The sequence below is a fragment of the Schistocerca piceifrons genome, chromosome 10 (assembly GCF_021461385.2).
Source record: "Schistocerca piceifrons isolate TAMUIC-IGC-003096 chromosome 10, iqSchPice1.1, whole genome shotgun sequence".
Taxonomy (NCBI): Eukaryota; Metazoa; Arthropoda; class Insecta; order Orthoptera; family Acrididae; genus Schistocerca; species Schistocerca piceifrons.
The window spans coordinates 82,811,042-82,834,923 of NC_060147.1; positions in this window are offsets into that span (position 1 = coordinate 82,811,042).

The following is a 23,882-nucleotide window of genomic DNA, read 5'->3' on the forward strand; positions in this document are numbered from 1 at the left end:
AGGAAGAGGTCGGCCGCGGTGGCCGAGAGGTTCTAGGCGCTACAGTCTGGAACCGCGCGACTACTACAGTCGCAGGTTCAAATCCTGCCTCGGGCATGTATGTATGTGGCGTCCTTAGGTTAGTCACGTTTAAGTTGTTCTAAGTTCTAGAGGACTGATGGCCTCAGATGTTATGTCCCATAATGCTCAGAGCCATTTGAACCATTTTGAAGAGGAAGACTGCTATGAGCGTCAAAGCTGGCTAGCGGGAGTACAGAGCAACTGCTGAAGAGTGGAGAAGCTGTTAAAAATAACTAAGTACTCATGCTCAGTGCATTAGCTGGAATGCTGGTAGTACTTAGGAACTCTCGAATGAGTCCTTTCTCCCTTTCTGTGATTTCTTGCAATTTTTTACAACACCCTCCACAGTCCCTGTCCGTCAGTGCTTGAGGCATGCTCGGTTTTGTTTTAGCTGTGGTTATTCCTTCGTATTTCAAAATAACGTAGCCAACGGTCGACTTGGACAGCTTTAGACAGTTTGAAATAACCCTCATTCATCTATTGGCCAGTTGATGTCCAATTGCTAGTCCGTGTGAAACGTCTTTGTGAACTCGTTTCATACGACGCTTGTCGAATTCGGTGCAACTTATTCACTTTACTACCTGATTTTAGCTAAATTCATGAACTCTTCCAACTCAGATAAGGCCTACTGAACATTATATGTGTGTTTTATTGTGGGGTTTCGGTATTGTTTTGTGGGAAACGCTGAGTTGGTCGTCGTCTGCTGGGAGCAGACGGTGTTGCTTCTCGTTCTAAGGAGAGCACAGGATCACCAACTTAGATTTTCAGTACCTGAACGGGGAGGTTTACCCATCTTAGTCGAAGGCTGTTTTTGTGTGTGTGGTTGGTGACGGAGGGCTACCCCTCTGCTAGCTTCCGCTGCACGGGGAGCTAGGTAATCTCGAAACAGAAAGGGGCACTCTTCGGTGAACGCTTGGTGAGTACGGACCGTAGCTCTTAACGAGGTTTCAGGTGATAGGAAGCAGGTTGAGTTAGGACGTCGTTATGTCTAACTGGTGAAATACGTAAGAACTTCAGCTGAACTGAAGCTTGTGAATCGTGTTATTTTTCCCGAAAGTGCCGCTTTAAATAGGCGATTTTTGGGTGTTTGAGTTAAAAGTGTGGGAGTTACTTTGTTCATTTTGAACAAAGATGAAGTAGAATTTAAAGCAGTAAATCTGATTAGGAAAAGGTGGTTAGGATCACTTCAACCGTACGCGAGTGTAGTACTGTGTCGAAGCGAGTATGATTTTTTAATGATCTTATATTTTGTGGAAGTTGCTTTTGTCTTTCTGTGTCAACTTTTTGCCACGTGTTTGGTAATCAATGACCCTTCTAGTCCACCACGGCACCGCAATAGCCTTTATTTTAACAGTTTGCTTGGTTAATGAGCTACAATTTCTGCAAGAATATGTGTTCTTTCGTGTGCTCTCTACAAAGCAGCACAACAGTTTGATTCGGAATGCACCCCGTGCTCTAGTTCGGCCGTTTGCAAGCAGCAGACGCAGTATGTTGAATAATTATCGCACAACCTCGTGCATGGGTTAAACCTCTGTCCAGAATAGTGCATGGGTAGAGTCACAATGCGAATCTCACTGAGGTATTTTTATGGTATGAATGCAAAGGAGATGATAGTTTCATTCTCTCTCACCCCCGTTTGCTGTGCTTCTTCTTGCTGTAGTTAAATTGTGCTCTGTTACATTCTCACATAATTCTTACTTAAATATTTCTAGTCAGGCACCAGCTATGTGTAGTTAGTATGTGCAACCAAATATTTAGATGCAATAAATAATCTACGTGAAAGATAAATTCTGTGGTGTTGATCTTATCCATTTACTCCGATTTTCAATCCTGAATTAATCAAGTTGCTTCATGCACGACATGGAGTGCTATTTATCTGGCTACTTAAAGAAATTTGCATACTTTTAATTAAATTATTAATGTAATTAAACTAATAATTTTCCAGCTCCGTTTTTTCTAAATGGTTAGGAAGGGCTTGGACTGGTGGCGACCCTGAATTTCTGAATTTTTATCATTATTTGTGTGAGAGAAGCAGCTAGAAATGCGAGATAACGTATATGGCTCTATGAGAAACGTCGTGAAGGTAGTAATACGTTAGACATGTTCGAAGTCTCTAAGCTGTATGGACGAAGCTTTTCTTCCGCTGACAACGAAGTATTTCCCCTTCTGTACTGGCGAGTTCGTCTCTCCTGATAGCTAAAGACCAATTCCGCATTGCATATGAACGCCAGGTTACTGTCGGCCACGTAGTGTATTTATTAAAACTGATGTTCGTAGCATACCAAATGTGAAACATTGTAGAATATTTGGGAGAAGGCGAGTGTGAGACTATCGGTTCGTAACGCGGGATCAGGCTTGTTAGGAGGTTGTGAGGCTGGGCGCTATCTGCTGAGTAAACTTGTCAGTTCAGCCGTATCTGGACGCGAGATTTACGACCCACGCCGCTGTCAGCCGGGCAGACAGGCCCGTGCTGTCTGCCTTCCGCTTGACACGGGCTTAAGCAGCGAGCGGTGTGGCTGCTTCCGCTGCAGGGCGCTACAGGCAGCGCAGAAAGACCGCCGAGAACGAATTAAGTCTGCTCGAGTAGCTTCTTGGGTATCCTGGCACGGTCGCCAAATAAATAAAGTTGGCACTAATCTTAAAAAAAAAAAAAAAATTGGCTTTGGTTATTGCATTTAGAAGGCAACGTCCTTTCAGCTGAGTCGCTTAGATGCAAAACTGTCCATGTCCACTTTTTAAAAAAATTGAGTTGGCAACTCTGGATTGTAGAGCATGACATTTTACACATGCTTGAAATGCTATTTATGCTCAAAGCTCTCCATGTCCTATGGAAAAAAGCTCACGAAAAGTGTGGTTAGATTCAAAACTGTCCATGTCCATCAGTAAGTTGTCTGCAAAACTTGCCTTGTCACTTTTGACGAATCGCATTGAAGGCTGGGGTCATGTGACTGTAATGCGAGATGACTACCATAAGCATGTAAACATTGTACTTGTGTGGTCTCTTACAGCTGTTTATTCTGAAAGTTATACACATTCTCAGAATGCTATAAAAGTCCAAGGGGAGCCTAATTATAATTCTGAAATCAACCTACCAGCGTCCGTATGCAAACGTGGGAAACACATAGGACACACAAACTCGAGCTGAATTACGAACACGGTTGTTCCTATTAATGAAAAGAAACTGGAGGATGTTTCAAAACTCCTCGAGAAACACTATAGTGAGTCCTGGAGGGAACGTGAATTCCTGTCGTGGTACATGACATTACTAGGTTCCAGTAGGTCAGGGGCATCAGTTGAATCAAACTGCCTAGCAGGAGAAGATGAAGACATTGTTCCAGATATGATGTATTAAGTGAATTGCAGTTTGTCAGTTGTTACACCATGAACCTTCAGAAATATTAAAAGAAATTAAAACTGAATACACAGTTTTATGTTCACCCCATATCCTCTCCTCATGTACAACTAGTCAGGTTCAAAACTGTCCATGTCCATTTCAGTTACATGCAAAAGTGGCCATCTGCAAAGTCAGATGCAAAACTGTCCATTTTTATTTTGCTTATATCTTACATGCATTGAGTTCCTGATTTTTTTTCAATAGCCCAAATGGTTTTGTATTAATCCATACTTATGTATACAACATACAGTGTAGGGCAGTGTGTATTTACCCAGTGAAAACAGTTTTTCCACTTTTTCTCAAAACCGGTTATGGAGGACATCGACAGTTTTGCATCTAGGCGACTCAATTGATCTTTTGTGAGGAGTACAGTACTGTGCCACCATTAAAATTCCCACGCGCACCAGAAAGGAATTATCTGAATGGAGCGGAAATCTGTAGACGTGATTTACATGTACTGACAAACAACTACAATTGTAGAAAAATTGGGTGATTTATTCACGAGAAAGGGCTTCACGAACTGAGCAGGGCAGTAAGACGTTGGTCCACCTCTGGCCCTTACGCAAGCAGCTATTCGGTTTGGCACCGATGAGAGAGTTGTTGGATGTCTAATTGGCGCTTTCGATTCTCAAAACCCGGAGCTGGTATGTGAGCGCTGCCCATATTCCTCCAAACGTTATCAATTGGAGAGAGATTCGGAGACCTTGTTGCACAAGGCAGGGTGTGACAGACACAAGCAGTAGAAACCATCGCTGTGTGCTGTCAGGCAATATCTTGCTGAAATGTAAGCCCACTATGACTTGCCATGATGGAAGGTACAAGGTGGAATGAAGAATATTGCCGACGTTCGTGTAGACCGTAAGGATGTCGTGGATGACAACCAAAGGGATCCTGAAATGAAATGACATTCCAGACCATCACTCCTGGTTGAAATGGCACTATGGGACTTAAGGGGGGTAGGACGCCAAACGGGCCGACTTGGAGCAGGAGAGGCACCACAGGACATTTTAATTTCCACTCTCTATACTTTTAAAAGTAAATTCATAAAACTTTGTCAGCATGACCGGGAAGGATTCAAGATTTACACTCGTAGCAGCGCAAGTTCAAAAACATAACAAAAGAATTGTTTTTACAACTGAAATTTCATCATTTTTTCACTTACTATTGGCTGCATTTGTTGCTATAGGTACATTTTTCTTCACAAGTAAGAGAGATTCTTTGATGAATTTTGCACAGCATACAAACCAAATCTATTAAAATCTGTGGTAAAAATGGAGATAATTAACTACAAAATTTGATTTTTTTTCTAAACATAAAGTTTAAAACGTAACAGCTCATTCATTTTTTCGTAAATTAAGTAGATTCTAGAGTTTCAGACACCTGTAAGTATGGTTTGTATGGCGTGCAAAATTCATCGAATACTCTCTCTTACTTATGAAGAAAAGTGTACCTAAAGCAACAAATGCAGCCAATAGTAAGTGAAAAAAAGATGAAATTTCACATGTAAAAAAAAAATATTTTGTCATGTTTTTGAACTCCCGCTGCTACGAGTGTAAATACTAAATCCTTCCTGGCCATGTTGCAAAGTTTTATCAATTTATTTGTGAAAGTATAGACAGTAGAAAATAAAATTGTCCTGTGGTGCCTCTCCTGCTCCAAGTCGGCCCGTTTAACGTCCTACCCCCCTTAACATCTGAGGTCATCAGTCCCCTAGACTTAGAACTACTTAAACCTAACTAACCTAAGGACATCACACACATCCATGCCCGAGGCAGGATTCGAACCTGCGAACGTAGCAGCAGCGCGGTTCCCTACTGAAGCGCCTAGAACCGCACGGTCACAGCGGCCGGCCACTCCTGGTTGTCGGGCCGTATGGTGTGCGACAGTCAGGCTGGAATCTCATCGCTATCCATGGCGTGTTCGCTGATCATCGAGGCGGAGTTCCAAGCAGGAATCATGACCGAAGACAATTCTGCTCCAGTCAGTGAGATTCCATTCCGAATAACTAATTGCATAAGGGCCAGAAGTCGAAGTTTAGTTTAAGAGACAAGTCAGGAAGAATCAATGCACAAGGAAGTGGGATATGGGAGTACTAAGGAGGGAAGAGATACGATTGAATTTCTCTGAGGCTAAAGGTACTGCGATAGGGAATAGCTCAGTAGGCAGTTCAGTTGAAGAGGAATGGACGTCTCTAAAAAGTTCGGTCACAGAAGAAGACCGTAGGTATAAGGGAGATGCTTTAGTTGATGGTCCAAAGAAGGAAGTAAAAAACTGTCGAGGAAAATTCAGAAATACAGACATCCGACTCACTTAACAATGAATAAAATACGAAGCGAAGGGAAGCAAGGCAAAGGAAGCGTGAAATGTATGAAGACGTCGATAAAGAAATCGTTGTCCGAAAGACGGAATCAGCACATACACTCAAGGTCATAAATTAAGGATAATTGCAGAATGTGGTGCCACACAACGTGGCACTACACAAAACTAGCACTAATAGCATAGGCACATAGGGAAGACGCACGACACAGGGCTGTAAGCCCACGGTATTGGTGACAAGTTGAGAAAACCGTCCCGAAACACACGTGCTACAAAACGCCACTGTTTACTGCGCATGTACCCCGACATCAATATGGGATATGATCACCATGCACACGTACACGGGCACAACGGGTTGGCATACTCAGGATCAGGTGGTCGAGCTGCTGCTGGGGTATAACACCCATCCTTTCACCAGTGCCTGTCGGAGCTCCTGAAGTGTCGTAGGGGTTTGAAGACGTGCAGCGATACGTCGACCGAGAGCATCCCTGATGTGCTCGATGGGGTTTAGGTCTGGAGAACAGGCAAACCACTCCAATCGCATGATATCTCCTGTTTCGAGGTACTCCTCCACGATGGCAGCTCGGTGGGGCCTTGCGTTATCATCCATCAGGAGGAAGGTGCGACCCACTGCACCCCTGAAAAGGCAGACATACTGGTGCAAAATGACGTCCCGATACACCTGACCTGTGACAGTTCTTCTGTCAAAGACATGCAAGAGTGTACTATACCTGGACTCGTCCGTGAACATAACCTGGGACCACTGTTCCACTGACCACGTACTGTGTTCTTCGCACCAGGCTTTACGGGCTCTCCTGTGACCTTGGCACCTTGCAGGTCTCCAGGGGGATAAACCATGTATGTTCGGTCGTCTGTAGTGTGTCTGTAGGCAACTGTTCCAGTGGTTGCGATGAGGTCCCGAGCATGGCTACCTGCAGTACCCCGTGGCCGTCTGCAGGCACTGATGGTGAGATATCGGTCTTCTTGTGGTGTTGTACACTGTGGACGTCCCGTACTGTAGCGCCTGGACACGCTTCTTGTCTGCTGGAATCGATGACACAATCTTGAGATCACACTTTGTGGCACACGGAGGGCCCGTGCTACGACCTGCTGTGTTTGACCAGCCTCCAGTCGCTCTAGTATTCTACCCCTCGTAACATCATCAATATGTTCTCTGAGCCATTTTCAACACACAATCACCATTAGCACGTCTGAAAACGTCTGCACACTTACTCGCTGCACCGTACTCTGACATGCACCAACACACCTCTGCGTATGTGGACTGCTGCCAGCGCCACCGTGAGACGACCGCACTTTTAAATGCGGAGGAGAGAGTGGGTGGGTGGAGAGAGTACTTAGAGGGCCTCTAGGTGGGGAGGGGGGGCGGTGCGGGGTGGGGGGGCTGTCGAATGACGTGATAGAAGAGGAAACTGGAGTCGACTGGGAAGAGTGTTTGTGACATAATTTAAAAGAGCTTGCTACAACTTCAGATGAAATAAGGCAGAAATATATAAAACTGAATAGGAACTCCTAAGATCATTTGGTGGAGCGGCAACAAACCGACTGTTCATGTCGGCGCGTAAAATGTGTTAGACAGGGGACATATCATCTGAGTTTCGGAATAAAAAAATCGTCCACACAGTTCCGAAGATAGCAAGAGGGGACGAGTGCCAGAACTATCGCACAATCAGTTAAACAGCTCATGCATATGAGTTGCTGATGAGAATAATATACAAAGGAATGGAAATGAAAACAGAATATGTTAGATGACGATCAGTTTGGTTTTAGGAAAGGTAAAGGCATCACAGAGTCAGTTCTCATGTTACAGTAGATAATGGAAGCAAGAGTGAAGAAAACTGAAGATACTTTCATTGGATTTGTCGACCTGGAAAATTGTTACTCAGGGGATAGCTTCCATACTGGCCTAGAGGAAGCTGCAGAGAAAGAAAGTGATTCAAAAGAAAAACTGGCCATTAAAATTGCTACACCAAGAAGAAATGCAGATGATAAACGGCTATTCATTGGACAAGTATATTATACTAGAACTGACATGTGATTACATTTTCACGCAATTTGGGTGCACATATCCTGAGAAATCAGCACTCAGAACAACCATCTCTGGCCGTAATAACGGCCTTGATACACCTGGAAATTGAGTCAAACAGAGCTTGGATGGCGTGTACAGGTACAGCTGCCCATGCAGCTTCAACACGATACCACATTTCACCAAGAGTAGTGACTGGCGTATCGTGACGAGCCAGTGGTTCGACCACCATTGACCAGACATTTTCAGTTGGTGAGAGATCTGGAGAATGTGCTCGCTAGGGTAGCAGTCGAACATTTTCTGTATCCAGAAAGGCCAGTACAGTACCTGCAACATGCGGTCGTGCATTATCCTGCTGAAATGTAGGGTTTCGCAGGGATCGAATGAAGGATAGAGCCGCGGGTCGTAACACATCTGAAATGTAACGTACACTGCGAACAAAAGGTGACCGAGACGTGTAACCAGTGGCACCCCATACCATCACGGTGGGTGATACGCCAGTATGGCGATGACGAATACACGCTTCCAGTGTGCGTTCAACGCGATGTCCCCAAACACGGATGCGACCATCATGATGTTGTAAACAGAACCTGGATTCATCCGAATAAATGACGTTTTGCCATTCGTGCACCCAGGTTCGTCGTTGTGTACACCATCGCAGGCGCTCCTGCCTGTGATGCAGCGTCAAGGGTGACCGCAGCTATGGTCTCCTAGCTGATAGCCCATGCTGCTGTAAACGTCGTCGAACTGTTCGTGCAGATTGTTGTTGTCTTGCAAACGTCCCCATCTGCTGACTCAGGGATCGAGAAGTGGCTGCACGTTCCGTTACAGCCATGCGGATAAGATGCCTGTCACCTCGACTGCTAGTGATACGAGGCCGTTGGGTTCCAGCACGGCGTTCCGTATTACCCTCCTGAACCCACCGATTCCATATTCTGCTAACAGTCATTGGATCTCGACCAACGTGAGCATCAAACGCGATAGGCTACAATCCGACCTTTATCAAAGTTGGAAACGTGATGGTACGCATTTCTTCTCCTTACACGAGGCATCACAACAACGTTTCACCAGGCAACGCCGGTCAACTGCTGTTTGTGTATGAGAAATCGGTTGGAAGCTTTCCTCATGTCAGCACGTTGTAGGTGTTGCCACCAATGCCCTGAAAACCTAATCATTTGCATATCACAGCATCTTCTTCCTGTCGGTTAAATTTCACGTCTGTAGCACGTCATCTTCGTGGTGTAGCAATTTTAATGGCCAGGAGTGTGTATACCGCTACTAACTGTGGACGTTGGTTACCGTTTCTGCTCTGAGATAAAAAGGTTGGCACAGGTGAGGCCTTCGTAGCGGGCCGCATCAGACCACAAAAGGCCAGAGGTGGAGCAACACGCTTTTGATTTCGCCAGATTGTGAAGCTCTTTCTCTTGAATAAATGATTTAAATTTTCTGAAATTGTAATCATAAACTGTTTTGCGGTCAATTCGAGTAATCCCCTAGTGGTGCGTCTTTTTTTTGTGTAGTGTATTCTGGACGGCAGGCGTCGAATTTCCGACGTTTTAAGCTCTGTTACTGTGCCTCCGTGGCGTTATCTTTCAACAAGATGACGCAAGACCGTAAGTTGCTCGTCCTGTCCTGTCCTAACCTACCTCGAGGCAGACGGCGTTCGACTCTTGCGCTCTATACGTTCTCCAGATGTCTCAGCAACTGAAAACATCTGCTCACGGGTTGAGAGAGATTCCCACACCGCTACTCGCCAGCCATTAGCAGTGATGAAGTCTGGCGTAAGTTGAAGCAGAGTAGAATGGCGTGCCCTGATTTCTGAACAACTCGCGTCACTTTATGCCCATCTGTGTTAGAGCTACCATTGCTGCGGCAGCCCTGTATAACAAATTTCGCACCCCCTAAATCTCCTAAAACTAATGAACACGCATAATAAGTAAAATTTAGTTATTTGCCGTTCACCTCTTCTAGTTTTAAAAACTAAAATTTCTCATTATGAGACATGAGAAGGAGCATTCTGTATGTGTTTTAAAGATATTATTCATAGCCAAAACCGCGTTCAATACTGGTTTTATATCGACCGCTTTCGACAAGTATGACTATCATCTTCAGATTGTTAAAAACGTTTTTGTTTGAACATCATGTTCAGTTGTGCGTTCATTACTCATGCCACGGTAAGATTTTAGGGGAGAGTATTTTGCACATTCCGCACAAATTTGTCACAAGAAAAAACATACGCAGATAAAATCGCATCTTATTGAATTTGGCACGTTTACATCTGCAGCACTCCTTTGAAGCTTGTCAGTTGTGAAAATCCACAATATATAGTGAAAATGCACATTTACACCAATGTTTACATTTACATGACAAACGGAGCCTTTTCACTAGAAGCGTATAGTGCAACTACCTTTCGAGTGGCGAGATTCACAGATGGGTTTCACTCGTTATGTGAATGTAAAAATTGGTATAATACTGTATATTGTGGGTTTTTAACAACTGAGAAGCATCAAAGGAGTGTTTCGTATGTAGACTTGCCAACTTCAACAAGGTGCGATTTAAGCTGTTTAGGCGTTTATTTTTACTTGTGACAAACCTGTTTGTAGCTCTGTTTTCGAGAAACTGATGCGGAATGTGCAACAAATTCTCCACTAAAATGTTAATGTACGCACAATTGAACAAAAAACCAAGTTTTTAAAAACGTGAGGATCATGGTCTAACCTACCGATGCGGTCAATAAAAATCATTTTTGAAAGCGACCTTGCCTATAAAAATTTCTGTACTCTTAATTGTACCCTGTTGCCATTAATAAGCCTTACTGCTTTCGATGAACCTGCTTCAGGGCTTTAAGGTACCATACTAGTTTCCATTAATTGTGCATCATGGTCAGATAGTCGGTTAACAACTGGGTATATATTAATTCGATCTGAGACAGGTGGAATGGCAGCATCGGTCGTAAATCTTAATGTGTTTATAGCAGATCGATTTCAGCTACTGTGTAGCTATCTTCAGTGCAGTTATATCCAAATTATTATGACACATCGTAAATAAAAGCTCATGTGGTACCACACTGACATTATAGATAAGAAACGGTCGTATATCTACACAGTAGCTGAAATCGATCTGCAATAAATGGATTAAAAATTTACGATAGATACTATCGTTCATCCTATCATAGATCTCATTAATGCCGTCGTGGAGCATACGTTTCTGACGGAAACCAACCTGACGGAAACACTCATTGTTTCAGCTTGAGCACTGTTTATAAAAATGTTATCAACGAGGATCTTACTATCTTCTGGCACAAGAGTTCGAAAACTGACTGCTGAAATTAGATTGAAACAGCCAAGAAATCTACGTCGAAATCTACACAAACTACTGTTTCCTTTCTTGTCTGACAGTTTGCCCAGTAATACATCTAGATACCCCAAAAATAGCTAGGAGTTTCCCAGAGACGATCTATAGACTGTTACAAATACCCGAGAAGTCTTCTGCTACAGTAACCGGCAACCACAACTCTTCCATCTGGTGTGCAAGATGTATGAGACAATCGAAATGCCCTCAGACTTCAAGAATAATGTGGTAATTGCAATTCCAGAGGAAGCAGTTTCTGACAGGTGTGAAAATTACTGAATTATCAGCTTAATAACTCATGGTTGCAAGGGACTAAAACGAATACTTTACGGAAGACTGGAAAAACCTGTAGAAGCCAACCTCAGGGAAGACCGCTTTGTATTATAGGGAAATAAAGGAACGCGCGAGGCAGTACTGTCTCTACAACTTATATTAGAAGATAGGTTAAGGGAAACCTACGTTTATAGCATTTGTAGACTTAGAGAAAGCTTTAGACAATGATGACTGGAATAATCTCTTTGAAATTCTGAAGGTAGCTGGTGTAAAATAGAGGAAGGCTATTTACAACTTGTACAGAAACCCGGCAGTAACAATAGTCGAGAGGCACGAAAGGGAAGCAGTGTTTGAGAACGGAATGAGACAGAGTTGTAGCCTTCCGTGATGTTATTCAATTCAATCTGCACAATGCACAAGCAGTAAAGGAAACAAACAAAAAAATTGAAGCAGGAATTAAAATTCAGGGAAAAGAAATAAAAACTTTGAGGTTTGCCAATGCCATTAGAAATCTGTCAGAGACAGCAAAGGACTTGTAAGAGCAGTTGAACGGAATGGACAGCATTTTGAAAAGAGGATACAAGGTAAACCTCAGCAAAAGCAAAACAAGGAAAATGAAATGTAGTCGAATTAAATCAGGTGAAGCTCAGGGATCAGTTTAGGAAACGAGACACTTGAAGTAGTAGACGAGTTCTGTTACTTGGGCAGCACTTTGAACAGTGTACGTTACATTTCAGATGTGTTACGACCCGTGGCTGAAGCAGAGAGGATATAAAATGTAGACTGGCAATGCCAAGAAAAGCATTTTTGAACAAGAAAATTCAGTGAACATCGAACATAGTATTAGGAAGTCTTTTCTGAAGATATTTGTCTAGAGTGTAGCCTTGTATGGAAGTGAAACATGGACGACAGACAGTTTAGAAGCTTCCGAAATGTGGTGCTACAGAAGAATGGTGAAGATTAGATGGGTAGATCTCGTAACTAATGACGTAGTACTGAACAGAGTTGGGGAGACAAGAAATTTATCGCACAACTTGACCCAAAGGAGGAATCAATTGGTAGGACACATTCTGAGACATCAAGGGACCACCAGTTTAGTGTTTGAGGGAGATGTGGGGGGCAAAAATCGTAGAGGGAGACCAAGAGATGAACGCAGTAAGCGGATTGAGGAAGGATGTAGATTGCAGTGGTCATTCGGAGGTGAAGGGCTTATACAGGAGAGAGCAGCATGGAGCGCTGCATCAAACCAGTCTCTGGACTGACGACCACAACAACAACAACAACAACAATAACCATCCCTGATATTTCGTATGTTCTCCATCCGCGTGGTTATATGATGTTCAGAGAGGCACAGAATGGAGCTTTTCGTTTTTGGAACACAACCTGCGACCAGCTTAGGGACAGAAGTGATGACAAATTCTGCAGGACCTGACCATCATATTGCAGGACAATGCTCAAGTACGTACAGTGCAACCTGTTACTGATTTGTTTCACTGATGGGGCTGCTATGCTCTATGCCACCTACTGCACTCCCCTGACTTAAGCCCTCGTGAGTTCAACTCGATTTCTAAACTGAAGGAAACACTTCATGGCATTCGCTTCAGAACTGCTACAAATTCGTCGGGCAGTAGACCGCGTCGCTCGAACTGTCAACACAACTGGCACTGCTAAGAGTATCCTACGACTTCCACATGGCTGGCACCGAGTTGTACACAATGCTGGTGACTACTTTGAAGGTCAGTAAAACTTTGGAACACGTATCTATTTTTCACGAGCTGTAAATATATAGTTGCCACTATTAAAGTCCCAACCCTCGTATTTATCCATTCCGAGACGACTTCAAACTACACTACTGGCCATTAATATTGCTACACCACAGAGATGACGTGCTACAGACGCGAAATTTAACCGACAGGAAGAAGGTGCTGTATTATGCAAATGATTAGCTTTTCAAAGCATTCACACAAGGTTGGCGCCAGTGGCGACACCTATAACGTGCTGACATGAGGAAAGTTTCCAACCGATTTCTCATACACAAACAGCAGTTGGCCGGCGTTGCCTGGTGAAACGTTGCTGTGATGCCTCGTGTAAGGAGGAGAAATGCGTACCATCACGTTTCCGACTTTGATAAAGATCGGATTGTAGCCTATCGCGATTGCGGTTTATCGTATCGCGACATTGCTTCTCGCGTTGGTCGAGATCCAATGACTCTTAGCAGAATACGGAATCGGTGGGTTCAGGAGGGTAATACGGAACGCCGTGCTGGATCCCAGCGGCCTCGTATCACTAGCAGTCGAGATGACAGGCATCTTATCCGCATGGCTGTAACAGATCGTGCAGCCACGTCTCGATCCCTGAGTCAACAGATGGGGACGTTTGCAAGGCAACAACCATCTGCTCGAACAGTTCGACGACGTTTGCAGCAGCATGGACTATCAGATCGGAGACAAAGGCTGCGGTTACCCTAGACGTTGCACCACAGATAGGAGCGCCTGCGATGGTGTACTCGACGACGAACCTGGGTGCACGAATGGCAAAACCTCATTTTTTCGGATGAATCCAGGTTGTGTTTACAGCATCATGATGGTCGCATCCGCGTTTGGCGACATCGCGGTGAACCCACATTGGAAGCGTGTATTCGTCATCGCCATACTGGCGTATCACCCGGCGTGATGGTATGGGGTGCCATTGGTTACACGTCTCGGTCACCTCTTGTTCGCATTGACGGCACTTTGAACAGTGGACGTTACATTTCAGATGTGTTACGACCCGTGGCTCTACCCCTCATTCTATACCAGCGAAACCCTACATTTATCAGGCCGGCCGGTGTGGCCAAGCGGTTCTAGGCGCTTCAGTCTGGGACCGCGCGATCGCTACGGTCGGAGGTTCGAATCCTGCCTCCGGCAGGACGTGTGTGATGTCCTTAGTTAGGTTTAAGTAGTCCTAAGTTCTAGGGGACTCATGACCTGAGATGTTGAGTCTCATAGCGCTCAGAGCCATTTGAACCATTTTGAACCATACATTTCAGCAGGATAATGCACGACCGCATGCTGCAGGTCCTGTACGGACCTTTCTGGATACAGAAAATGTTCGACTGCTGCCCTGGCCATCACATTCTCCAGATCTCTCACCAATAGTAAACGTCTGGTCAATGGTGGCCGAGCAACTGGCTCGTCACAGTGCGCCAGTCACTACTCTTGATGAAGTGTGGTATCGTGTTGAAGCTGCATTGGCAGCTGTACCTGTACACGCCATCCAAGCTCTGTTTTACTCAATGCCCAGGCGTATCAAGGCCGTTATTACAGCCAAAGGTGGTTGTTCTGGGTACTGATTTCTCAGGATCTATGCACCCAAATTGCGTGCGTGAAAGTGTCAGTTCTAGTATAACATATTTGTCCAATGAATACCCGTTTATCAACTGCATTTCTTCTTGGTGTAGCAATTTTAATGGCCAGTAGTGCATGTGTAAGACTACACAGCAAAATTAATTTTTCAATCGTTGTCTTCCATCATTGAAATGGACAGTGACTTTAGAGACACCCTGTATTTTTTCTCATGGCGTTGAGTCGATACGTCCAGTGCATGGGTCGACCAAAACACCAGACGGACAACAAAAAGTACCAGGCACCGACCCTTAAGCACGCTGGTGGCAACATCATGTTGTGGGGGCGTTTATCAAGACGTGGGGTTATTCCTCTAGTCTAAACACCCTAAAAATGAGTACGTTATCGTCCTGAGAAACAACAGTGTTTGACCGCTAGCCGGAGAAGTGTGGACGGAGCCAGCCGTGTCTGACTGGACAGTTTGCGTCGTGGCACGGCACGGCACAGTGGTTGCCTCGCTTCACATCGCCTCGCTACTGTGCACGGTGCTGCGGGCTGCTCCGCCGTGATGGATTACCGCGAGGGCCGTCGGCGGCAGATAAGCGTGCCGGGATAATCCGGGCAGCGGGGCGCGCTGCTACTGTGTGCTTATCTGGCCGGCGGAGCCCCCACCTGGCAGGTCGGCCGATAGCGCGGGCCACCAACCTCTTGAGGAAGTCTCGGCCCGGGCGCGGAGGAACGGCCGATACGCAGCGGTGCCCACGCAGTCGCCGGTCCCAAATACCGGCTGGTTGTAATTAAAGAGCAGCTTACTCACTGAGGTCCAGTGTGAGCTGTAATCGTCGTATGGTAGCGAACCTTGCCAGATATTCTGATGCGACAATGCAGAAGCGATTTGTGCTCAGAAAAAAAATTAGTTCCAGATTTGGCCACCAGGAGTAGATCTGGCGCTGTGAACACAGAAAGGACATACAGAAATACATGTTTACAGATTAGTCATGGGTCAGCACACCACATCGTGCGTGATGTGCTCCAGTTTCACAAAGTGCCTGCAAGATAGGTGCTACGGCAGCTGACTCCTGAAATGAGAGAACTAGGTGTTGATGCAGGCCGCGTTGAACGAGAGGGTGATGGCTTCCTTGCAAGAATCGTTATTGGAGACGAAACCTGGGTTCATTTCCACCAACCGGAAACGAAGAGAGCGAGCAAGGAATTGCGCCATTCCCCATCACCAAGTTTCGAACAGAAGCATCAGCAGGGAAAGTTATGCTGTCTTTTGGGACGAAGAAGGCGTCATTTTGGAGCATTACATGTTTAGAGGGACCACTGTCACCAGTGCATCATACACAGATCTCCTAAAAAAATCTGCGGCCTGCAATCATATTGAAGGGACGTGGATTGCTGTTAGCAGGTGTCCATTTGCAACATGACAATGCAAGGCCCCACACTGCCCGTACAACAGTTGCAACAATCACAGACCTGCATTTTGAGTGTCTTCCTCATCCACCATACTCACCAGGCCTTGCCCCAAGTGATTTCCGTATGTCTGGACCACTCAAAGACGCAATGGCAGGAAAGAAGTTCCGTTCTAATGAAGAGGCACGCCACGCGGTGCATGAGTGGTTGCACGGACTTTTTTCTAAAGGAATTTATACACTTTGTAAGCGCTGGGGGACTTGCATTGAGCGTGGGCGAGATTATGTTCAAAAGTGATACAGCATTTTACGACTTCTGCACAATAAATAATATTTTAAAAAATTAAGGTTTTCATTTCACTTACCCTTGTAAATAATCAGTGGTGTTTTATACACTTTTTTATCAACAAATAATGCATTCATATGTAAGGCCCTCAGTGTCCTATAACCTTCCTTTTTAATCAGCAGATGCCTACCTACAATGCGCTGCTCAGATGTGTTGGTTGCTACAGGTATCGTGCGCAATTATTTTCTCGGACAACACTAAATATAGATTTCACCAAAACTATATCCTTCAGAGTTGTGACAGTGGCAAGTGGAGAACGAAGATGGTTGAAATGTACCCGATGGCAACAGCGCGCCAGGCACGACTGCATGGTCTGGAAACGGTGTCGACTGTGCGTGACCTAGATGGATGTCTGGATTTCAACGAAGTCATACAACAGTTCGCTGAATGAGATTTTCACTCTGCAGCGGAGTGCGCGCTGATATGAAACTTCCTGGCAGATTAAAACTGTGTGCCGGACCGAGACACGAACTCGGGACCTTTGCCTTTAACGGGCATGTGCTCTACCGACTGAGCTACCCAAGCACGACTCACGCCCTCTCCCCACAGCTTTTCTTCTGCCAGTACCTCGCCTCCTACCTTCCAAACTTTACAGAAGCTCTCCTGCGAAACTTGCAGAACTAGCACTCATGAAAAAAAAAAAGGATATTGCGGAGACATGGCACATCCACACCGTAGGGGATGTTTCCAGAATGAGATTTTCTCTCTGCAGCGGAGTGTGCGCTCATATGAAACTTCCTGGCTGATTAAAACTGTGTGCCGGACCGAGACACGAACTCGGGACCTTTGCCTTTCGCGGTCAAGTGCTCTACCGAGTTCGAGTCTCGGTCCGGCAGACAGTTTTAATCTGCCAGGAAGTTTCAAGAGTTTGCTGATGCTAAAGCAATAAAAGTGTCTGTATTGGTATGCTTGCGGCAGCGTGCGCACCTAATACATTGCAAAACACCGAGTATGAAAACAGGATTTTCCGGTGGTCATATCTCGCGTTCTGTTGGTGATAAAAAGGTAGGTCATTGTGGTTTGGATAGCCCTTTGGCTACGGAGCATTTGTATATCCAACAGAAACAGGGACAAAGTATGAATATTGCACACTTCCTCCGCCTTAGAAATGGAACAAATCGGTTGGTTCACATTGCGTTTGATGTGGTCCACAGTGGGTTTGTAGTTCTTACTAAAGTACCATTAGTTGTGCGTGGGCGGAAATTTCCAAGAAAAAATGGTTCAAATGGCTCTGAGCACTATGGGACTCAACTGCTGAGGTCATCAGTCCCCTAGAACTTAGAACTAGTTAAACCGAACTAACCTAAGGACATCACAAACATCCATGCCCGAGGCAGGATTCGAACCTGCGACCGTAGCGGTCTTGCGGTTCCAGACTGCAGCGCCTTTCCAAGAAAAGGGCTTTTTTTTACTATATTTTCATCGTCACCAGCGGGCCGAAATCGGGCTGAGGATGCCAGGATGGCCACGCGCAGCAAGTGGCTGTAATTTTGTACTCCACAGATCCCGATATCAATACTTGTATGCGTAAAAGACGCATGTAAAATAAAGTATAAGGCAAAAACGTTGTTTATAAAGTGACGTAGCACGGAAAATATTCTGTAAAATATGTTTTGTCTTATATTAGGTAGATGCACTACTACAGCAGGGAAGATGGGAACCAGATGAAAACTGACCCTATCTCAGCACAAATAACGCACTCATGTTCCCGTTTATTTATAAGACTGACGTACATATGGGATACCAGCTGCCTCATTCTTCCTTCCTCAGTACCGTTAAATATTTCCCCAAAAATTTTGGCATGAGAACGTATTCGCGCTTTTTTATGCTGAGGGAGAAGAAGACAGTGGCAATGGCTAAGAGACGGAAAAGTAATAAAAACTGGAAGATAATAGACAATGGTTGTCTTATAGAAAGAGCGAAGGAGACGACAGTAGTATGGGAGGAAGAGAGGGACACAGTGGCAGGGGAACATAGGTAATAGTGACGAAACGGTGGTAGGAGAAGTGTGGAGGAGCCAGTGACGGAGGAATAAAGAGGAGGAGAAAGTGGAAGTGAGTGGGAACCAGTGCTAATTAGAAGGATTATATTAAAATGACGACGATGAAGAGAGAGATAGTGACAATGAGAAGAGACAACAAAAGTAAGGAGGAAGGAATGGAATATTAGCTGTAAGAGAGAGCAAGAGGAATATAGTGACAGTGAGAGGAAACTGTAGTAGTAGGTCAGAACGAAGGAGATTGTGGCTGTGACACGGGAGACAATGAGAGCGTGGGACGAAGAGTTAATGATAATGATCTGGGCCAAATGTGTCATTGAGAAATGGCAACTTCGAGGTGCATGGGTATGAGCGACTTACGGTGACGAATTTGTAGCTGTGAGTGAGTTACAGTGAGTGGAGCTTGTGTGAGTTTGACGTGAGCTGCGTGTTAAACGAAGCATGAATATGTTCGCATGTCAAAAGTTTTGGGAAATCTTTTAAAGCTTTTTTTTTTTTTTTTTTTTTTGCTCCGGTAGGAGCATTTTTCCGCTAGTTACAAGGTAAGGGTGTAAACACAAGTTTATGGTTAACTTCAGTGTTGATTTATTTACGTATGTAGTGCGTTTTCATTCATTTTATTAATAGAGATATGCTGTATGGTAGGCCTACATATGCTTCCTCTAATGTCAGAATAACACCTGCCTGTGCAAACCCACTGTTGGAGATGCTATTTCACTTACTACAGTCTGTTTACTTTTTCTTGTTCCCTGAGATCATAGTTCTGCTATGAACTTGTTGACATACGACATCTGTTCGAAAAATTTTCGAAAAATTCCTGAACTCTTGTAATTGCGTTCCAATGGTGTGTACGAGCGAAATCTGGTTAGCACTCACGCACGCGCATCTTTTTAATGTGGAACAGCCGGAAGTTTGGTTGCTCCGTGTCTGTTTGTTGTTCATTGCTGAACTGAGTAACCTTGTTTCGCATAGTTTGCGAATTTCGAGACGGCAGAGCTAGAAGAGCAACGTGTCTCCACTAAATTTTGCGTGAAACTCGAGAAAACCTATACAGAGACGCGTCAAATGATGCGGGAAGCGCTTCAATCAGGAACCGCGCTGCTGCTACGGTCGCAGGTTCGAATCCTGCGTCGGGCATGGATGTGTGTGCTGTCCTTAGGTTCTACGTCTAGAAGACTGATAACCTCAGATGTTAAGTCCCATAGCGCTTAGAGCCATTTGAACAATTTGATGCAGGAAGCCTACGGTGATGAATGCTTAAACCGTACTCGGAGTTAAGAATGGTTCATAGGGTTTAAAACGGCCGGACGGAAGTTAAAGATTACCCTCCTTCGACATCTACCGGCAACGAAATTGTGCGTGTCAATCGAAGACCGACTGTCCGAGGGATTGCAGAAGAGTGTAATATTTCAGTTAGACCACGTCATGAAATGCTGATGCAGTATATTGAAATGCATCGTGCTGCCGCCAAGTTCGTCCCACGTATCAGGAGTCATGACCGGCAAGATCTTCACCTTGCAATCTGTGAAGAGCTTCGAGATCACACAATGAGAACTGCATGTTCCTTAAGAGAATTATAACAATTAATGAGACGTGGATCTACCATTATGATGATGAGACCAAGGTTCAGTCATCACAATGGGTCGGGATGGGTTCTCCATGACAAAAGAAAGGTAGTCAAGTCAGGTCAAATGTCAAAGCCATTCTGATAGTTTTCCTTGATTTTGAAGAATTAGTTCATTATGAATTGATGCCATAGGGACAAACTGTTAATCGATGGTACTATCGGGACGTATTACGACGCCTGCGACGAAATGTGAGAAGCAAACGGCCTGCAATGTGGCGAGACAATTCACGACTCATGCAACACGATAATGCACCTACACATTCATATATGTAGGTACACAGTGACTAATCACTTATTATGTACCCGCGTGTATAATTTAACGCTGACGTGTAAAAATTTTTGTGTTAAACGCGGAGCTTTAAAATACTGTGCAGTGTAAGCTTTGAAATTTTTCGCAAAACTGATACTTCTTTTTATCGATCGCAAAATTGCAGAAATTTCTGGCTAATAACGCACTTATTTATATTGGTAGAGGCATATTTATTGGGCGCACTCTGTTTACTCTTGTTTGTAGCTGATACTTTAATCACTCACCCCTCAAAATCGTGTCGCTCTTGCTCTAATTTTTCCACAATCAATTTTGTTCTGTTCTGCCTACTCGTCGAATGCTTTCTCAGATCGCTTGGCAACAATTCAAGCAAATCATATTATTCAATTATTATTCCACTAAGATAAATGACAATACTTTGAGAATTTAGAATGATGTGTCGCAAGCAATGAGCGACAAACAAAATAAGAAATCTCATCAGTATACAGGGTGGTCCACTGATCGTGATCAGGCCAAATATCTCACGAAATAAGCATCAAACGAAAAAACCACAAAGAATGAAACTTGTCTAGCTTGAAGGGGGAAACCAGATGGCGCTATGATTGGCCCTCTAGATGGCGCTGACAAAGGTCAAACGGATATCAACTGCGCTTTTTTAAATAGGAACCCTCAATTTTTATTACATATTCGTGAAGTACGTAAAGATATATGAATGTTTTAGTTGGACCACTTTTTTCGCTTTGTGACAGATTTCGCTGTAATAGTCACAAACATATGGCTCACAATTTCAGACGAACAGTTGGTAACAGGTAGGTTTTAAAAATTAAAATACAGAACGTAGGTACGTTTGAACATTTTATTTCGGTTCTTCCAATGTGATACATTTACCTTTGTGAACTTATTATTTCTGAGAACGCATGCTGTTACAGCGTGATTGCGTGTAAAGACCACATTAATGCAATAAATGCTCAAAAAGATGTCCGTCAACCTCAACGCATTTGGCAATACGTGTAACGACATTCCTCTCAACAGCGAGTAGTTCGCCTTCCGTAATGTTCGCACATACATTGACAATGCGCTGACGGATGTTGTCAGGCGTTGTCGGTGGATAAAGACAGCAAATATCCTTCAACTTTCCCCATAGAAAGAAATCCGTAGACGTCAGATCCGGAGAACGTGCGGGCCAATGTATGGTGCTTCGACGACCAATCCACCTGTCATGAAATATGCTATTCAATACCGCTTCAACCGCACGCGAGCTGTGTGCCGGACATCCATCATGTTGGAAGTACATCGCCATTCTGCCATGCAGTGAAACATCTTATAGCAACATCGGTAGAACATTACGTAGGAAATCAGCATACATTGCACCTAGACTGCCATCGATAAAATGGGGGCCAATTATCCTTCCTCTCATAATGCCGCACCATACATTAACCCACCAAGGTCGTTGATGTTCCACTTGTCGCAGCCATCGTGGATTTTCTGTTGCCCAATAGTTCATATTATGCCGGTTTACGTTGCCGCTGTTGGTGAATGATGCTTCGTCGCTAAATAGAACGCGCGCAAAATATCTGTCATTGTCCCGTGATTTCTCTTGTGCCTTGTGGCAGAACTGTACACGACGTTCAAAGTCGTCGCTATGCAATTGCTGGTGCATAGAAATAGGTTACCGGTGCAATCGATGTTGATGTAGCATTCTCAACACCGACTTTTTTGAGATTCCCGATTCTCGCGCCGTTTGTCTGCTACTGATGTGCGAATTAGCCGCGACAGCAGCTAAAACACTTATTTGGGCATCATCATTTGTTGTAGGTCGTGGTTGACGTTTCACACGTGGCTGAACACTTCCTGTTTCCTTAAATAACGTAACTATCCGGCGAACGGTCCGGACACTAGGATGATGTCGTCCACGATACCGAGCAGCATACATAGCACACGCCCGTTAGGCATTTTGATCACAATAGCCATACATCAACACGATATCGACCTTTTCCGCAATTGATACACGGTCCATTTTAACACGGGTAATGTATCACGTAGCAAATAGCGCCAGAACTGGTGGAATGTTACTTGATACCACGTACGTTTGTGACGTTTGTGACTATTACAGCGCCATCTGTCACAAAGCGAAAAAAGTGGACCAACTAAAACATCCATATTTCTTTACGTACTACACGAATATGTAATAAAGATGGGGGTTCCTATTTTAAAAAACGCAGTTGATATCCGTTTGACCTATGGCAGCGCCATCTAGCGGGCCAACCATAGCGCCCTCTGGTTTCCCCCTTGAAGCTAGACGAGTTTCGTTCTTTGTAGTTTTTTCGTTTGATGCTTATTTCGTGAGATATTTGGCCCGGTCACGATTAATGGACCGCCCTGTAGACAATGCCCAATACGAATTAAATTCTACATTTCCCAAGTCCCTGCTGTAGAGCTCTTAGAACGGCTAGTCTTCATCTGGGTCGCGGGTGTAGCGCTTATGTCCTCTTCGCCTAGAGGCTGCTGCTGTCTCGTTGTCGTGCTAGAGCGGGTTGACTGACGTCTTCGCAGCCCTCTCCGCTCGAACGTTCCCTCCTGGAGTGCCGACACTTGACTTTACGCCGCAACAAACTTACTCAATTTTTAACACTTACTTTTCACGCTCTGTCACCTTTCTGTCAGTGGTGTTGGTCCTCTCTCCTTATCTTCATTAAGTCTACTGACGTCAACAGCAAGCCATCATCACTGCATGCAGAAGCAGTTTCCACGATCGTTTTCCAGACTTGCACTGCTAGGTGCGAGTGGAGCATGGCTGCACCTGTTTCTGTCACAGCGTCTGCTTGCAGTACAAATGGTTCAAATGGCTCTGAGCACTATGGGACTTAACTTCTGAGGTCATCAGTCCCCTAGAACTTAGAACTACTTAAACCTAACTAACCTAAGGACATCACACACACATCCATGCCCGAGGCAGGATTCGAACCTGCGACCGTAGCGGTCGCGCGGTTACAGACTGTAGCGCCAAGAACCGCTCGGCGCTTGCCGTACAGCTGGCTCTACAATTCACTTTGTCAAGTAATACAGGGCGGTGCAAATAAAAGTGGCCCGAGCGATTGCCTACGATCGGACGTGAATCGGCGGCAGCATTAACGTAGTAGGAACGAAGCCTACAGTATTCCCACCAGGATGAAGCAACTGCCCATACAGCAGACCGACCATTGGAGCACGTCTACAAAATTTTCACACCTGACAAAGTTTTTAGCAGAGATCATTGAGTGCAATTGACAGGGGATTTCAGATCGATTCCGTATTTCTGAATTTCCGGAAGGCTTTTGACACTGTACCAGACAAGCGACTCGTAGTGAAATTGTGTGCTTATGGAATATCGTCTCAGTTAAGTGACTGGATCTGTGATTTCCTGTCGGAGAGGTCACAGTTCGTAGTAATTCACGGAAAGTCATTAAGTTAAAGTTATTTCAGGCGT